The sequence below is a fragment of the Ranitomeya imitator genome, chromosome 4 (assembly GCF_032444005.1).
Source record: "Ranitomeya imitator isolate aRanImi1 chromosome 4, aRanImi1.pri, whole genome shotgun sequence".
NCBI lineage: Eukaryota > Metazoa > Chordata > Amphibia > Anura > Dendrobatidae > Ranitomeya > Ranitomeya imitator.
The window spans coordinates 658,760,247-658,779,131 of NC_091285.1; the positions used below are offsets into that span (position 1 = coordinate 658,760,247).

The 18,885-nt window shown below is 45.2% G+C and overlaps 3 non-coding genes across 3 annotated transcripts; all 3 read right to left on the reverse strand.

Annotated features, from left to right (window-relative positions):
• Window positions 1–8,178: 8,178 nt before the first annotated feature.
• On the reverse strand, window positions 8,179–8,271 carry TRNAI-UAU (transfer RNA isoleucine (anticodon UAU)). The gene is given in 2 exon segments: window positions 8,179–8,214; window positions 8,234–8,271. It is a non-coding gene; the product is annotated as a tRNA-Ile (tRNA).
• A 260-nt stretch (window positions 8,272–8,531) lies between these two features.
• Window positions 8,532–8,604, reverse strand: TRNAK-CUU (transfer RNA lysine (anticodon CUU)). The gene has a single exon. It is a non-coding gene; the product is annotated as a tRNA-Lys (tRNA).
• A 566-nt stretch (window positions 8,605–9,170) lies between these two features.
• On the reverse strand, window positions 9,171–9,243 carry TRNAK-CUU (transfer RNA lysine (anticodon CUU)). The gene has a single exon. It is a non-coding gene; the product is annotated as a tRNA-Lys (tRNA).
• Between the last annotated feature and the right edge of the window lie 9,642 nt (window positions 9,244–18,885).

Consider the following 18,885-nt stretch of genomic DNA (forward strand, 5'->3'; position numbering starts at 1 on the left):
CCTAACCATGGCATACAAAGCCATTCACAACCTGTCTCCTCCATACATCTGTGACCTCGTCTCCCGGTACTTAGCTACACACAACCTCCGATCCTCACAAGATCTCCTTCTCTACTCCCCTCTTATCTCCTCTTCCCATAATCACATACAAGATTTCTCCCGCGCATCTCCCATACTCTGGAACTCTCTACCCCAACATATCAGACTCTGGCCTACTGTGGAAACCATCAAAAAGAACCTGAAGACCTACCTCTTCTGACAAGCCTACAACCTGCAGTAACCACCGATAGACCAAACCGCTGAACAACCAGCTCCACCATCACCTACTGTATTCTCACCCATCCCTTGTAGATTGTGAGCCCGCACAGGCAGAGACCTCTCTCCTGTACCAGTCATGACTTGTTTTGATTAAGATTATTGTACTTGTTTTTTATGTATACCCCTCCTCACATGTAAAGCGTTATGGAATAAATGGTGTTATAATAATAAATAATAATAATCTTATGTAGATACGGATGGCTACCAGCTTGTTGTATTTTTCCCAGTGACTCCTATATATGATCTCTGTCAATCCTAGATCATTTGCCTAGTGACACATGTCATATGGAACAATATACATAATTAACTGATGAGATCTAAACCTTCATGAGTTTGTTTTGTAGCCTAAGTTGAAGCTAAAGTAAAGTTTGTCATTAACAGGAAGATTTGCCCTAAAACTGGTTGGATCGTTTCTGTGCCATAGACCAAATGACAATCACGGGGATAGGTTTGGCCCATAGCGGTTCCCTTTTTGTTATCTTCAGGATAATAACTACACTTGAGCTTGTGAAGTAAATTGAGAATATATAATAAAAGTTTTATAAAGAATTAAAATAATTTGAAAAGTTTTCAAATTATTAATGGTGTTAAGCACTGCTCACAGGTGAACAGCCATGAGCACATAAACACACCCGACTTCTACAAATAGGTTATAGAAATGGAAAAGCAATTGATTATCTGTGTTCTTTTTTGTGTTTGAGGCACATTTGTTTCTGTGCTTCTTAAAATCAAGTGAAAATGTACCCCAATTTTACTAGATAGATAGACGTTCTATGGGCATGTTCTCACACAAGTCAGATACCCTGTTTATACTGCCAACAAAAAATCTGTTTTACAGAACCAGAATAGTAGATGAGATGGTACTAAATCTCATCCAAGTGCTGAATAGAAATCAACAGCACAAAATTAAGTGACTGTGGATTTGACATCAGCAGCTTGTCAACTTGTGTTTTGGATATTCACTATAAATTTCACCCATTGCTAAATATTTTGGATATTGCAGCTGCAGATTTTGTTGTGGAAATTCCATAAGCAAATATATGTTTGGTTTTTTTCAGAGAAGCAGCGCCACTCTTGTCAATGGTTGTGTTTGATATTGCAGCCATGGTAGTAATGAGGGTTAAGCTGTTATATCACAAGCGGCAATAAACAAGAGTGGCACCGAGAAAACACTTTAGGTTATGTTCACATGTTGTTTTGGTTTTTTTTTTGGTTTTTTTTTAAGATGGCTGTTTTTTTGTTTTTTTTTAGCACATCCTCACCAAATCCTCTTCAAAAACTCTTGGAAAATTATTCAAATTAATTTCTACGAGAAATCTATTTGCTGTACATATCAGGAGGTTTTTTTTAAGCATTTTTCTTTTTCCAGTAGAGGTTTTGAAAAACACCTGGTAGAATTAATAGGTACCGTAACAATTTTTTCAAAATGATCCTGAAGGAAACCTCTCTAGAATAGGCACTGCCCAATCGAAAGACTGCAAAGACCACTTCAGGGTGGGGGAAAAAATTTCCAAAACTTCTTCAGATCCTCTTCAGGAAAGAAAAACTCCCTAAAACAGGAATGTTTCCTGAAACGGGCCACTGTTTCAGCCATTCGGCTGTCTCTGTCCCGGGACCAGACTGAAACAGCTAGAGGGCTGGATGTGGCCTGCCGTCCATCACTGCCGCCCTCTGTCACCATTATCCGCATCCTCGGGATGAAGACAGCGGTGAATAATGGAGCACAGAGCCACCAGCTCCATCTTCCACCAATCAGCTTATACAACAGCAGTTGCGATGATGCCATTTTATCACATCTGCTGTGCGGACAGTCAGCATATTGGTAAGAGCAGAGTGCTGGGGAAACGAAGCAGAGTGCTGGGGAAACGAAAGTGAGGTAAGTACGTGGTGTTGATTTGTTTTTTCATGTGTATAAGATGTTTTTATGCATATGAGGCTACGTGGAGCTCATACTGTACATGGGAGGCTATATGGGGCTTATACTGTATATAAGAGGCTATGTGGAGGCTCATAGTGTAGTGTATATAAGAGGCTGTGTGGGGGGTCATGGTGCACATAGGAGACTGATGGCTCATGCTATATATCAGGCTATGTGGGGCTCATGCTGTATATAGGGAGGCTGTGTGGGGCTCATGCTGTATATAGGAAGCTATGTGGGGCTCATACTGTACATGGGAAGCTATTTGGGGGCTTATCTACTATATAATTGTCTGAGGTCCACTTCCGTCTTTCTGTCTGTCTGTCTTTCTGTCTGTAACGGAAACCCCAAGTCGCTGATTGGTCGTGGCAAAACAGCCACGACCAATCAGTGATGGGCACACTCCTGCGGCAAAATGGCCGCTCCTTACTCCCTGCAGTCAGCGCCCGCTCCATACTCCCCTCCAGTCAGCGCTCACACAGGGTTAATGGCAGCGTTAGCGGACCGCGCTATGCCGCGGTGTAACGCACTCCGTTAACGCTGCTATTAACCCTGTGTGACCAACTTTTTACTATTGATGTTGCCTATGCAGCATCAATAGTAAAAAGATCTAATGTTAAAAACAATTAAAAAAATAAAAAATAGTTATATTCTCACCGTCCGTCGGCCCCTCGGATCCAGAACAGGCCTGTCCCGTTCCTCGCGACGCTCCGGTGACCGCCCCATGCATTGCGATCTCGCGAGATGATGACATAGCGGTCTTGCGAGACCGCAATGCACTCTTGGGACCGGAGCACACGAGGAGCATCAGTAAATGCTTCGCCTGGATCTGAGGGCCAACAGAAGGTGAGTATATAATTTTTTTTAATTTTAATTCTTTTTTTTAACAGGGATATGATGCCCACATTGCTATATACTACGTGGGCTGTGCAAAATACTACGTGGGCTGTGCAATATATTACGTGGGCTGTGCAATATACTACATGGGCAGTGCAATATATTACGTGGGCTGTGCAATATACTACGTGGGCTGTGCAATATACTACGTGGGTTGTGCAATATACTACATGGGCTGTGCAATATACTGTGTGGGCTGTGCAATATACTATGTGGGCTGTGCAATATATACTATGTGGGCTGTGCAATATATACTACGTGGGCTGTGCAATATACTGCGTGGGCTGTGCAATATGCTGCATGGGCTGTGCAATATACTGCGTGGGCTGTGCAATATACTACGTGGGCTGTACAATATACTACGTGGGTTGTGCAATATACTACGTGGGCTGTGCAATGTACTACGTGGGCTGTGCAATACACTGCGTGGCCTGTGCAATAAACTGTGTGGCCTGTGCAATATACTACGTGGGCTGTGCAATATACTACGGGGGCTGTGCAATATACTACGTGAGCTGTGCAATATACTATGTGGGCTGTGCAATGTACTACGTGGGCTGTGCAATATACTGCGTGGCCTGTGTTATATACTATGTGGGCTGTGCAATATATTATGTGGGCTGTGCAATATATTATGTGGGCTGTTCAATATACTGCGTGGCCTGTGTTATATACTACGTGGGCTGTGCAATATACTACATGGGCTGTGCAATATACTAAGAGGGCTGTGCAATATACTACGTGGCTGTGCTATATACTACGTGGGCTGTGCTATATACTACATGAGCTGTGCAATATACTATGTGGGCTGTGCAATATCCTGCGTGGGCTGTGCAATATACTGAGTGGGCTGTGCAATATACTACATGGACTGTGCAATATACTACGTGGACTGTGCAATATACTACGTGGACTGTGCAATATACTACGTGGGCTGTGCAATATACTACATAGGCTGTGCAATGTACTATGTGGGCTGTGCAATATACTACGTGGGCTGTGCAATATACTGCGTGGGCTGTGCAATATACTATGTGGGCTGTACAATATACTATGTGGCTGTGCAATATACTACATGGGCTGTGCAATATACTACGTGGGCTGTGCAATGTACTGAGTGGGCTGTGCAACATACTACGTGGCTGTGCAATATACTATGTGGGCTGTGCAATATACTACGTGGGCTGTGCAATGTACTACGTGGGCTGTGCAATATACTGCGTGGGCTGTGCAATATACTACGTGGGCTGTGCAATATACTGCGTGGGCTGTGCAATATACTACGTGGGCTATGCAATATACTACGTGGGCTGTGCAATATACTATGTGGGCTGTGCAATGTACTACATGGGCTGTGCAATATACTGCGTGGGCTGTGCAATATACTACGTGGACTGTGCAATGTACTGCATGGCCTGTGCAATATACTGCGTGACCTGTGCAATATACTACGTGGGCTGTGCAATATACTACGTGGGCTGTGCAATATACTACGTGGGCTGTGCAATATACTACGTGGGCTGTGCAATATACTATGTGGGCTGTGCAATGTACTACATGGGCTGTGCAATATACTGCATGGCCTGTGTTATATACTATGTGGGCTGGGCAATATATTATGTGGGCTGTGCAATATACTGCGTGGCCTGTGTTATATACTACTTGGGCTGTGCAATATACTACGTGGGCTGTGCAATATACTAAGAGGGCTGTGCAATATACTACGTGGCCTGTGTTATATACTACGTGGGCTGTGCAATATACTATGTGGCTGTGCAATATACTACATAGGCTGTGCAATGTACTATGTGGGCTGTGCAATATACTACGTGGGCTGTGCAATATACTGCGTGGGCTGTGCAATATACTATGTGGGCTGTACAATATACTATGTGGCTGTGCAATATACTACATGGGCTGTGCAATATACTACGTGGGCTGTGCAATGTACTGAGTGGGCTGTGCAACATACTACGTGGCTGTGCAATATACTATGTGGGCTGTGCAATATACTACGTGGGCTGTGCAATGTACTACGTGGGCTGTGCAATATACTGCGTGGGCTGTGCAATATACTACGTGGGCTGTGCAATATACTGCGTGGGCTGTGCAATATACTACGTGGGCTATGCAATATACTACGTGGGTTGTGCAATATACTATGTGGGCTGTGCAATGTACTACATGGGCTGTGCAATATACTGCGTGGGCTGTGCAATATACTACGTGGACTGTGCAATGTACTGCATGGCCTGTGCAATATACTGCGTGACCTGTGCAATATACTACGTGGGCTGTGCAATATACTACGTGGGCTGTGCAATATACTACGTGGGCTGTGCAATATACTACGTGGGCTGTGCAATATACTATGTGGGCTGTGCAATGTACTACATGGGCTGTGCAATATACTGCATGGCCTGTGTTATATACTATGTGGGCTGGGCAATATATTATGTGGGCTGTGCAATATACTGCGTGGCCTGTGTTATATACTACTTGGGCTGTGCAATATACTACGTGGGCTGTGCAATATACTAAGAGGGCTGTGCAATATACTACGTGGCCTGTGTTATATACTACGTGGGCTGTGCAATATACTATGTGGCTGTGCAATGTACTACGTTGGCTGTGCAATGTACTACGTGGGCTGTGCAATGTACTGCGTGGCCTGTGTTATATACTACGTGGGCTGTGCAATATACTATGTGGCTGTGCTATATACTACGTGGGCTGTGCTATATACTATGTGGGCTGTGTTATACACTACATGGCTTGTGTTATACACTACGAGGCCTGTGTTATACACTACGTGGGCTGTGTTATACACTACGTGGGCTGTGTTATATACTGCGTGCGTGGGCTGTTATATACTACATGAGCTGTGTTATGTGCTACATGGGCTGTTATAAACTACATGGCTGTGTTATATGCGATGTGGGCTGTTATACACTCTGTGGGCTGTGCTATATACTACGTGGCTGTGCTATATACTCCATGTGCTGTGCTATATACTATTTGGCTGTGCTATATACTACGTGGCTGTACAATATAATATGTGGCTGTGCAATATACTATGTGGCTGTGCTATTTACTACGTGGGCTGTTATATACTACATGGTTGTGTTATATACTACGTGGCCGGCCGCGAACAATCAGTGACAGGTGTAGTCCGGCCGCGAAATGCCGCGGGATTTGACCCACGATTCGCTAATTGGTCGAGGCCGGCCGAATCCTGTGTATTCAATGTATTATTCTAAAATCTTCATAAATAAACTACATACATATTCTAGGATACCCGATGCGTTAGAATCGGGCTACCATCTAGTACTGTATATAAGAGGCTATGTGGGGGCTCATCTATATATATAATTGTCTAAGGGCTTTTCTGTCTGTCTGTCTGTCTGTCTGTCTGTCCTGGAAATCCCGGCTCTCTGATTGGTCGAGGCCGCCAGGCCTCGACCAATCAGCAACGGGCACAGCGACGATGATGTCATAAAGGACGTAGAAATCCCGCGTCTGACGGCCTGGCGGCCTCGACCAATCAGCAACGGGCACAGCGACGATGATGTCATAAAGGACGTAGACATCTCACGTTTCTGATTCAGCGACGGGCACAGTATCGACTTAGATGTCATAATGGTTGCCATGGCGACGATGATGTCATAAAGGTTGCTTCGACCAATCAGCGACGGGCACAGTGTGCCGCGAATTCTGGAATCATCATTGTCCATATACTACGGGGACATGCATATTCTAGAATACCCGATGCGTTAGAATCGGGCCACAATCTAGTAGTGTATATAAGAGGCTGTGTGGGGGGGTCATGGTGTAAATAGGAGACTGATGGCTCATGCTGTATATAGGGAGGCTGTGTGGGGTTCATGCTGTACATGGTAGGCTATGCGGGGGCTCATCCTGTATAAAGGAGATTATGTGGGGGCTTATATTGTATATAGGAGGCTATGTGGGGCTCATACTGTATAAAAGAGGCTACGGGGGTTCAGGCTATGTGGGGGCTCATGGTGTACATAGGAAGCTATGTGGGGGCTCATGCTGTATATAGGAGGCTTTGTGGGGGCTCATGGTGTACATAGGAAGCTGTGGGGGCTCAGGGTGTACATATGAAGCTATGTGGGGGCTCATGCGGTTTATAGGAAGCTATATGGGGGCGCATACTGTATATATGAGGCTATGTGGGACTCACTATATTAAGGAGACTGGGGGGTTCATACTGTATACATAGTGCCATGTAGGGGCTCATACTGTATATAGGGGTTATGTGTTGGCTCACACTGTTTATAAGAGGCTATATAGTGCTCTTACAGTATATAAGGGGCGGTGTGTGGGCTCATATGGCATATATAGGGGGATTGCAGCATACTTATTTCTCAATATTAAGTGATACAATTATTAAATATAATTATTGTATATTAATATTAGGTTAATAATAATGTTGGGCAGAATTAATTTCAACCTATTGGTTTGGCCCTCCACAGCAGTCACTGTTTCTCATGTGGTCCCTTGGGAAAATTAATTGCCCACCTCTGCCTTAGACTGTACTTATTCTTTCACAAAAGATATGTAGAAAAGCATGTCCTTGACACCCTCTTGGCCCACAATTTAAAACTAGCTTTGGGGCACATGCATATGTCCAGAAACTGTCCCGTTCTCATAGTCTGTAAATTGCTATGGACTTTTCTGAGGGGGGTAGTTCTTCTTTAGCAACATTCTGCCAGCACTATATATGTTTGCCCCCAAACTTCCCAGCTTCTATTGCACCTGCCCCGAACTCTAAAAGCCCACCTTTGTTATGTCTGTATACAGTTAGACAGGTTAGCAGGAGTAGAGAGACAAAGGTGTGCCCCTATTTGCTCTGCTGGAGGCTGATTACACTTGACAACAGGCAGTGGGCAACAAAGTAAGCACCTAGTGGGCAGCACTTGGGAGGGACTTTTTAGGGGTAAGAAAAAAAATTTAATACATATAAGGATACAAAAATAATATGACTAAATGATGAAACATACAGATTAACAAAAACATCATGCTCCAGGTGAGGCTCGAACTCACAACCTCGGCATTGCTCACCAGTTACTGTCTTATAAGTACCGCGCGCTAACCGATTGCGCCACTGGAGCAGCTGTTCTTTTCTTAAAATCAGATCTTTTCGTATCAATGTCTACCTGTAAAAATTTGATAATTTTTAACACGTGCTAATTGTAGGGAACATATCTCATATACATTAGGTTACAAGAACTAAAGAAAATATATAATACCAGTCATTGTGTACAATACAATCAAAGGATTACTTAAACGTGCCCCCCCAGATATTACTGCTGTTTGAAAAAAAAAAGAATAAAAAATAATCTATTTCCCTTTTCAGGGAAGAAAAATTAAGCGCCCAACATGGGGCTCGAACCCACGACCCTGAGATTAAGAGTCTCATGCTCTACCGACTGAGCTAGCCGGGCTACTGTTGCTTTAAGAATCCATCCCTGTTCACAAATGTTATATTATGATAGTCCTGGCCGTGACATATAAAAAAAAAATTTATTATTATTTATTTAAAAACAACTTGTCACTTGTCATTGATATGTCATTTTTTTTTTCCTGGTGTAAATGCTGCCATTCTCCTGAATCCAACGCTATTTTTCTTTTGTTCCTACACCTCTTCGTTCCTGAGATATGACCCCTTCTTCCAACCTAGTACTTTAGTACTTTTTTTTACAAAGGGGTGTGGTCATCAAAAAGATGACCAAAGAGAAAAGTTGAGGACCATACCCACTTGGTAAAACAACTAGATTTTTATTAACCGGATAAAGGGCTATAGCTCAGAAACGGAGAGGAACAGGAAAAAAAGCAAAAACGCGCCGAATTCAGGAGAATGGCGGCATTTGCATCTTTACACCACTGTATGGGAGCATTCAGTGTCAGTGGGACACACGATGGAATTAATAATAACAATTCTTAATAAGGGAATACAAGACAGCATATTTTTTTCCGTGTTTGTTGCTAACAAAACAATAAAAGTTGGAAGCGCCCAACGTGGGGCTCGAACCCACGACCCTGAGATTAAGAGTCTCATGCTCTACCGACTGAGCTAGCCGGGCTACTGTCGCTTTAAATGTTATGTTTTTCTCATTACCACTGCTTGTCTGTTAGTTTTAAGTTCATTTTGCAGGAAATGAGGCCGTAAGGAACTGACAAAGTTTTATCATTTGCAAGGGGAAATTTAGAATCTTCCTTTGTCCAAAATTCCAACTGCAAACAAGAGGCCACTACTGAGCTGCAACTCTCCGCAATTCAATTCTCACTACGCAGTGAACGGTTCCGGAGCTGAAAACTTCACAGTGTTGGACCACCATTAGTCCGGTTTCACACGTCCTGATATTTCCACTACTGGAAAAACTGGTCAGGGTGTCCGTTTGTCACATCTGTGTGGCATCCGTGTACTATCCGTGTGTCCGTGTCCGTGTATTAAAACAATTTGTTTCAATTTTAGTCCTATGACTTTAAAAACGCACACGGACAGCACAGTCTCCATCCGAGTGCAATACGTGTTTACACGGACCCATTGACTTGTATGGGTTCGTGTGATCCATGCTGTTGCTCAAAAACGGACATGTCGGTGTATTTTGCACACGGGCACACAGTCCGTGAAAACACTGTGACGTGCACAGACCCATTCATTTAAATGGGTCTACGTGTGTCAGTGTCTGCGGTACGTGAGGAAACTGTCACCACACGTACTGAAGACACTGATGTGTGAAACCGGCCTTAATCTGATACTGATGACCTTTCCGAGCATAGGTCAACAATGTCACAAAGAGTAAGCAATCCCTTTAAGTCCTTCATGTATGGTCCAAGTCGGAAGCGGGTGTATGGTCCGCATCCCCAGCTCCATACCTGGCAGATGATGGCTGTGTGTTACAGCCAGGATCTGTTTCTAACAATCGTGGGTGGAGTGGAGCTCCGACATTGATTTTGAACCTGCTAATGGCATTGACAATGGTAATTAACATGCGCTGGCGCTATGAGGGTCCGTCAGTCAGTGCTCCATACAGTATAATGGCCCCATGTCACGGGGTCCTTCTCTGATACCACACAATCAACAGAGCGAGGGAAGTGTGAACAATCCCAAGACCTTTATTATAGGTAAAACTAAAAGGTCCATAAACAATCCACCACACTGAGGCTACAATAGTCCAGAACACGAATGCAGTCCAGTAACAGGATAAAATGTCCCAAGATATGAGAGTCCAATAATCCAGCAGACAGAGGATAAAAAATCCAAAAGCTTCCCTTTCTCTCTGAGGTGCTGTGTTCACACCATCCTCACCACAGGAGAACTGACTTCCCAGCTCCTGTCCTCCCCCTCCTTATGTCCAGGGGTAGTCAGACAGGTTGGGGTAGTTTTCAGGCCTCCCAGACCTGACAAAGGTGCCTTAGGGATTAAGTGAGCTAATTCAATTATCAGCCTTTTGGAAGGTAATTGAGACTCTAGACAATATGGGGAATACACGGAATGATACAGGACAACAAGAGAACACTATGAAAATCAGTAAAATATAAATATACACAAAATGATACTCACATAATATATCACACCATCACACCCAATATAATGATCCATACAGTATAATGGCCCCATATAGTGCTCCATACAGTATAATGGCCCCATATAGTGCTCCATACAGTATAATGGCCCCACATTGTGCTGCGTGCAGTATAATGGCTCCACATGGTGCTCTATGTAGTATAATGGCCCCACACTATGATGGTCTCATATAACGCTTCATAGTATAATGGCCCCTCCAACCTGGGGTATATAGCCCTTCCATCCTGGAATATTGCCCCTCCTTTACGGGGGTATATAACCCCTACAGCCTGGTATATATGCCCCCATCTATACAATGCATAGAATAGAAAAAAACACTTGTACTTACCTTCCCTCCTCTCCCATGCAGCGTTGCGTCCTGTTCAGAGCACATTGGTGTGATCGTGGAGGGTCGCTGATGGGTTGCTAGAACAGTTGAAGACCCTAATGCTTGTCATTACAGGGGTCCTCTAAAATCCTGCCTGTGGCCAGGCTTCAAAAGAGACCTTGATTTTTGATATACACAGCCATGCTGTGGCACAAGTGATCAGACGATCGCAACTTAAAGTCCCCTTAGGGGAATATTAGGAAAAGTTTTAAAAAAAAGTATTAAAAAGTATGTAAAAAAATAGAAAAGAAACATTCAAGTTCAAATAATCCTTTATTCCCTCATTAAAAATAAAGATAATAACAAAATGTGTTATCGCAGCATTCAGAAAAGTCCAATCTTTCAAATGATAAAAATGATTAACCCGATAGGTAATCTCCGTAAAGGAAAAAACTCAAGAATTCCAAAATTAGATTTTTTTTGGCAGCTGCAATTCCAGAAAAAAAAAACTCTGCAACAAGCGATCAAAATGTCACAGCTCTCTCAGAATTGTATCAATAAAAACATCTTCTCCAGCAAAAACAAGCCATCACACAGCTCCATCAACCGGAAAATGAAAACATTACGGGTCTCCGAAAATGGTGACACAACCTCCAAAATAGTTTTTTTTGGAAACTTCAGATTTTTTTTTCCACATCTAAAATAATAAAAAAAACTGGGCATGTTTGGTATCGCCGTAATGGTACTGATGAGCAGAATCATACCGCAGTGTCATTTTTACCACAAAATGTACACTGTAAAAACATTTCCCCAAAAACAATGTCAGAATTGCATTTTTTTTCATAATTTCTCCTCACTTGGATTTTTTTCCCATTTTCGGGTACACTATGTGGTAAAATGAATGGTGTCATTCAAAAGTACAATTTGTCCCGCAAGAAAACAAGACCTTATATGTCAGAGGGTGATGATGGAGATAGCTGCGTCTTCGAAACGCGTAAGGCTTCTTTCACACTTGCTGCGTCGGTACGGGGCCGTCGGAATGCATCGGCCTGACGTATGTTGTGCAAATTCGGCACAACGTGGGTGGCGGATGCAGTTTTTCAACGCATCCGCTGCCCATTCTATGTCCCAGGGAGGAGGGGGCGGAGTACATTGAACGTTTTTTTCGTGACGACGGTCCGCCAAAACACGACGCATCCAGTGCACGACGGACTCGACGTATGGCCATACATCGTGATTTGTCGGCAATGCAAGCCTATGGGAAAAAACGCATCCTGCTGACACGTGCAGGATCTGTTTTTTCCCTAAAATGACGCATTGCGACGGATTAAATAAAACGCAAGTGTGAAAGTAGCCTAAGAGATAGAACAGCCCTTTCAGGATCCCGTACACGAGCAGCACAGTGATGTCACACGTGGCTTATACCATATCGGGCGAGTCACCGGCCAGGACTCCCTGAAATCACGCTTGAAAGAAACACATGCAGAGATTTCATAACATTTTCCTTCAACAAGGTTTTTACAAAAAAACATAAAAGACTATATCTGGTTGTGTTTTATTAACCAATGTGGATGTATTTGTGCATACATTTGTAATTATCTTACTGGTACCTAAATATTCAGCACTGGCATATTCATGTACACAATCTGATTGGTGACAAGGGAATAATCACCAGTGTATAGTGTACTATGTAGAAAAGCTAATACAAATTGCCTTCATTATATAAATCTAACTCTGTAACAGTGTGTATGGTCACCAGTATCAGTTATAAGCACAATATGTATTATGATATGTACCTTTTTATTTACACCAACAGCTGGTATCAAATGTTTGAAGGATTCGTGCTAATCTTCTGACTTTAACTGGAAGTAAGCTTGTGTGTCTTTCATTTGCTGCACCAAGTTTTTTTTGTTTCTTTGGTCCTAAACGTTGCCCATTTCGGGGGCTTCTTTAAAAGAGCTTGAAGAGCACATATTGAAACCCCAGGCTGCTTTGAATTCCTTGCCTAGTAGAGATCCTGCTGATAACTACATTGGACTTTCCTTCCATCTCTCATCTAACTCGTTCTTTGAGAACCTACAATCCAGCTTCTGTCCTCACCACTCCGCTGAAACTGCCCTACCCAAAATTACTACTGTAATGACTTACCGCCAAGGATAACAGACATTCTATACTTCTCCTTCTAGACTGGTCCTCTGTCTTCGACACATTCAACCACTCCCCCTTACTACAGATCCACTCTTCCCTTGGCATCAAAGATCTTGCTCTCTCCTGGATCTCCTCACACTTCACTTGCCACACATTTCGTGTCTCCCATTCCCATGCTACCTCCTCTTCTCGCCCTCCCTCTGTTGGTGTCCCTCAAGGCTCTGTACTGGGACCCCTTCTCAATCTATTCCTTCGGCCTGGGGAAACTCATAAAGCCTCATGGCTTCCAGTAACACCTATACACTGATGACACTCAGATCCACCTTTCTGGCCCAGACGTCACCTCTCTGCTTTCCAGAATCCCGGCGTGTCTATCAGTCACATCCTCCTTCTTATCACGCTTTCTAAGGCTCAATGTGGACAAAACTGAACTCATCATCGTTCCTCCATGTAACCTAACTCGCCTATTCAATCTATCATAATAAATTACATCACACTCTCCCCTGTATCAGAAGTTCGCAACCTCGGAGTAACCCTTGATTCTGCCCTGTCCTTCAAACCGCACATTCAAGCTCTTGCCACCTACAGCTCAAAATTATTTTCAGAGTATGTCAATTCCTCAACCCTGAATTTATTCAAATCCTAGTACATGCCCTCAACACCTGCTTCAACTACTGCAACATCGTACTCTGCAGCCTCACTGCGAACACTCTCATATCTCTCCAGTCCATCCTTAACTCTAATCACTGAATAATTCACCTCTCCTCGCTACTCCTCCACTTTTCCCCTCTACAAATCCTCTTATTGGCTCCCAGTTCCACAACTTATCCAGTTCAAACTACTATCACTGACCTACAAAGCTGTCCATACTTCCATATACTTCCGAACTAATCTCCCGGTATCAGAGGCGTAGCTAGGGTTTTGGTTCGTGGGGGGGGGGGGGGGGTCCCTAACCAGGTAACCTTCATTACAACTGGGTGACGCACCCTAATAGTGAAGAACCTCAGCAGATGACTGCGCTATTACTGAAGATAATCTCTGTATAAAGACCAACATGGATATTACCGCCATATGGTCAGTGGTAGATACCAGTCCTACAGAACATGTAAGAGATCACAGCACAGTTACAGATAATGTCTTACCGCTGATGTTCTTTTTGATGGAATCGTTCACTTTTCACGTCTTTTCCATCTGGCCCAGACCGACATGACGACTTCTCCAGCCACGACTCGGCTGCATAGATTACAACAAAGACACATTTCACGTCTCATATTCCAGCCATCACCATCTATTCCCAACCTGCACAAACTCCTTATCCTGCTGATATCTCAATACTGAGCCACTGCTGCCATATGTGTCCCTCTTACTGCCCCTGATACCCCAATACTGAGCCTCTGCTGCCGTATGTGTCCCTATTACTGCACCTGATACCCCGATACTGAGCCGCTGCTGCCGTATGTGTCCCTATTACTGCACCTGATACCCCAATACTGAGCCACTGCTGCCGTATGTGTCCCTCTTACTGCCCCTGATATCCCAATACTGAGCCGCTGCTGCCATATGTGACCGTATTACTGCCCCTGATACCCCAATACTGAGCCGCTGCTGCCGTATGTGTCCCTATTACTGCACCTGATACCCCATTACTGAGCCGCTGCTGCCATATGTTTCCCTATTACTGTCCCTGATACCCCAATACTGAGCCGCTGCTGCCATATGTTTACCTATTACTGTCCCTGATACCCCAATACTGAGCCGCTGCTGCCGTATGTGTCCCTATTACTGTCCCTGATACCCCAATACTGAGCCGCTGCTGCCGTATGTGTCCCTATTACTGCCCCTGATACCCCAATACTGAGCCGCTGCTGCCATATGTTTCCCTATTACTGTCCCTGATACCCCAATACTGAGCCGCTGCTGCCATATGTTTCCCTATTACTGTCCCTGATACCCCAATACTGAGCCGCTGCTGCCGTATGTGTCCCTATTACTGTCCCTGATACCCCAATACTGAGCCGCTGCTGCCGTATGTGTCCCTATTACTGCACCTGATACCCCAATACTGAGCCGCTGCTGCCGTATGTGTCCCTATTACTGTCCCTGATACCCCAATACTGAGCCGCTGCTGCCGTATGTGTCCCTATTACTGCCCCTGATACCCCAATACTGAGCCGCTGCTGCCATGTTTACCTATTACTGTCCCTGATACCCCAATACTGAGCCGCTGCTGCCGTATGTGTCCCTATTACTGCCCCTGATACCCCAATACTGAGCCGCTGCTGCCGTATGTGTCCCTATTACTGTCCCTGATACCCCAATACTGAGCCGCTGCTGCCATATGTTTCCCTATTACTGCACCTGATACCCCAATACTGAGCCGCTGCTGCCGTATGTGTCCCTATTACTGCCCCTGATACCCCAATACTGAGCCGCTGCTGCCGTATGTGTCCCTATTACTGTCCCTGATACCCCAATACTGAGCCGCTGCTGCCGTATGTGTCCCTATTACTGCCCCTGATACCCCAATACTGAGCCGCTGCTGCCGTATGTGTCCCTATTACTGTCCCTGATACCCCAATACTGAGCCGCTGCTGCCGTATGTGTCCCTATTACTGCCCCTGATACCCCAATACTGAGCCGCTGTAAGTACTCGGACAGAAATCCGAGAGTGGACCCTCTGGGTCGTGACTCTAGAGCCCCCGGGGTCGAGCGGACCAGATGGAATCACCCCCTATACAGGGAGTGTTAGGAGCAGGACCTCGGGGGAATGGAGACACAACAGCTAGAGCCAAAGGGGCGACCCAAGATAAAGAAGGAAACCACAGGCTATAAGGATGGCAGGGAATAATAGGAAAACAAGACTTAACTGAAAAATGACTGGAACACGGAATGGCAGAACACAGCTGGAACACGGACTGGCAGGACTCAGCAGGAACACGGACCGGTAGGACTCAGCAGGAACACGGACAGGCAGGACACAGCAGGAACACGGACTGGCAGGACACAGCAGGAACACGGACTGGCAGGACACAGCAGGAACACGGACTGGCAGGACACAGCAGGAACACGGACTGGCAGGATACAGCAGGAACACGGACTGGCAGGATACAGCAGGAACACGGACTGGCAGGATACAGCAGGAACACGGACTGGCAGGATACAGCAGGAACACGGACTGGCAGGATACAGCAGGAACACAGACTGGCAGGACACAGCAGGAACACGGACTGGCAGGACACAGCAGGAACACGGACTGGCAGGACACTGAGACAAAGCAAGGACTGGGCTGAGAAAAGACACTGGTACAGGGGAGCCTAGGGCATAGGGACACTGACGGCAGACAGTGCACCTACAAAGCAAAGGCGTCTTACCTAGGAAGACGCCGGGAAGAAATACCCGATGGGCGCCGCCATGTTGGGGCGGAGCCACCGGGTCGCGACCTCCCAGAAGGGTCTGCGATGGAGGAGACGCGACCGCGCATGCGCAAAGAGACCGGACGCCGAGAGCCGGCGAAGGAGGAAGCAGAGCGGCGCGGGACAGGATCGCGAGTGCGCCGAGGGATGGGAGAAGGCGGGTAAGTATGTGCGGGCGTGACAGTACCCCCCTCCTTAGTCCCCCCCCTTTTAAGGCTAGAAAGGAATCTTTTCATGATAAGGGGAGCATTGATGTTCTCTCGGGGCTCCCAGGACCTCTCCTCAGGACCAAATCCCTCCCAATCAATCAAAAAATAAGTTTTACCCCTAACTACTTTTTTGGCAAGAATATCTTTAACATTAAAGATTCCATCAGAAGTACAGAGCTGAGGAGAGGGAGAGGTAGCGGAGTGAAAACGATTAAAGACTGCGGGTTTGAGAAGAGACACATGGAAGGCATTGGGAATGCGCAAAGAGGCAGGTAGCTTCAACTTATAAGAGACATCATTAATGCGACTCAAGATAGGAAAAGGACCAATGTAGCGAGGACCCAGTTTGCAAGAGGGAATTTTAAGCTTGATATAGCGAGAGGAGAGCCAAACTTTATCACCTGGAGGATATGGCGGAGCATCCAAACGCTTCTTGTCAGCAAACCTTTTCATATTAAGGCTAGCTTTCTCAAGAGCCACTTTGGTCTCATTCCAAATCGTAGAGAATTCCCGGGACAAGAAATCCGCTGCCGGTACCCCCGAGGAAAGAGAAACAGGAAGAGGAATGTTCGGATGTTGACCATAGACTACAAAAAAGGGAGATTTGGAGGAAGACTCGCTGGGAAGATTGTTGTAAGAGAATTCAGCCCAGGGGAGAAGAGAGACCCAGTCATCTTGGTGTGCATTGGTGAAGTGTCGCAGATATGTAGTCAGAACTTGATTAACTCGCTCCACTTGTCCGTTGGACTGAGGGTGATAGGCGGAAGAGAAGTCCAAGTTAACCTTTAATAGACTGCAGAGAGCTCTCCAAAAATGTGAGGTAAATTGTACTCCACGGTCTGAGACGATATGATGTGGAAAACCATGAAGACGGAAGACTTGGTGTAAAAAGATCTTTGCCAACTCAGGAGCGGAAGGCAGACTAGGCAAAGCGATGAAGTGAGCCATTTTAGAGAACCGATCTACAACAACCAAGATGACAGAGCAATTCGAGGAACAAGGTAGATCAGTGATGAAGTCCATAGCTATAAAACTCCAAGGAACGGAAGGCACAGGCAGAGGATGCAGGAGACCGGAAGGAAGCTGCCTAGGGACTTTATTTTTAGCACAAGAAGGACAAGAAGCGATGAATTTGGTGACGTCTTGTCGGAGAGATGGCCACCGGTAGTGCCGAGAGATAAGAGAAAGTGTCTTCTTGACTCCTACATGTCCTGCAATTTTGGAGGAGTGACCCCAACGTAAAACTCTCTCCTTGTCTTGATTAGCCACAAGAGTCTTGCCAGGAGGAGTAGAAATCACTCTTAGAGGAGCAAGAGTGACGATCTTCGCAGGATCAATGATGTGAGCCGGAGAATCCTCAATGTCCTGAGGCTGAAAGGATCTCGAAAGAGCATCTGCTTTGACATTCTTATTTCCGGGTCGGAAATGAAGTTCAAACTCAAATCGTCCGAAGAATAAAGACCATCTGGCTTGTCGTGGATTTAGTCTTTGGGCAGACTGAATATAGGCCAGATTCTTGTGGTCTGTGTAAATGGTGAATGGATGAAGAGACCCTTCAAGAAGATAACGCCATTCTTCCAAGGCTAGCTTGATAGCCAATAGTTCTTTATCCCCTATAGAGTAGTTATGCTCAGGAGCGGAAAAAGTTTTAGAAAAGAAACCACAGGTCACCAAACGTCCGGACGAAGATCTTTGCAAAAGTACTGCTCCAGCTCCAATAGAGGATGCGTCGACCTCAAGGACAAACGGTCTATTAGCATCAGGACGATGAAGCACAGGGGCCGTAGCGAAACTTTGTTTAAGGGACAGAAAGGACTCTTCAGCCTCAGGGGTCCAAAGGCTGGAGTTGAGTCCCTTGCGAACTAGGGCAGAGATAGGCTTGGTCATGGAAGAAAAATGAGGAATAAATTGTCTATAGTAGTTGGCAAAGCCAAGAAAACGTTGGATTGCTTTTGTTCCAAGAGGACGAGGCCAATTCAGGACAGCAGAAACCTTCTCTGGATCCATCTCTAAGCCAGATCTTGAGACAATAAACCCAAGGAAGGGAAGAGAGGATT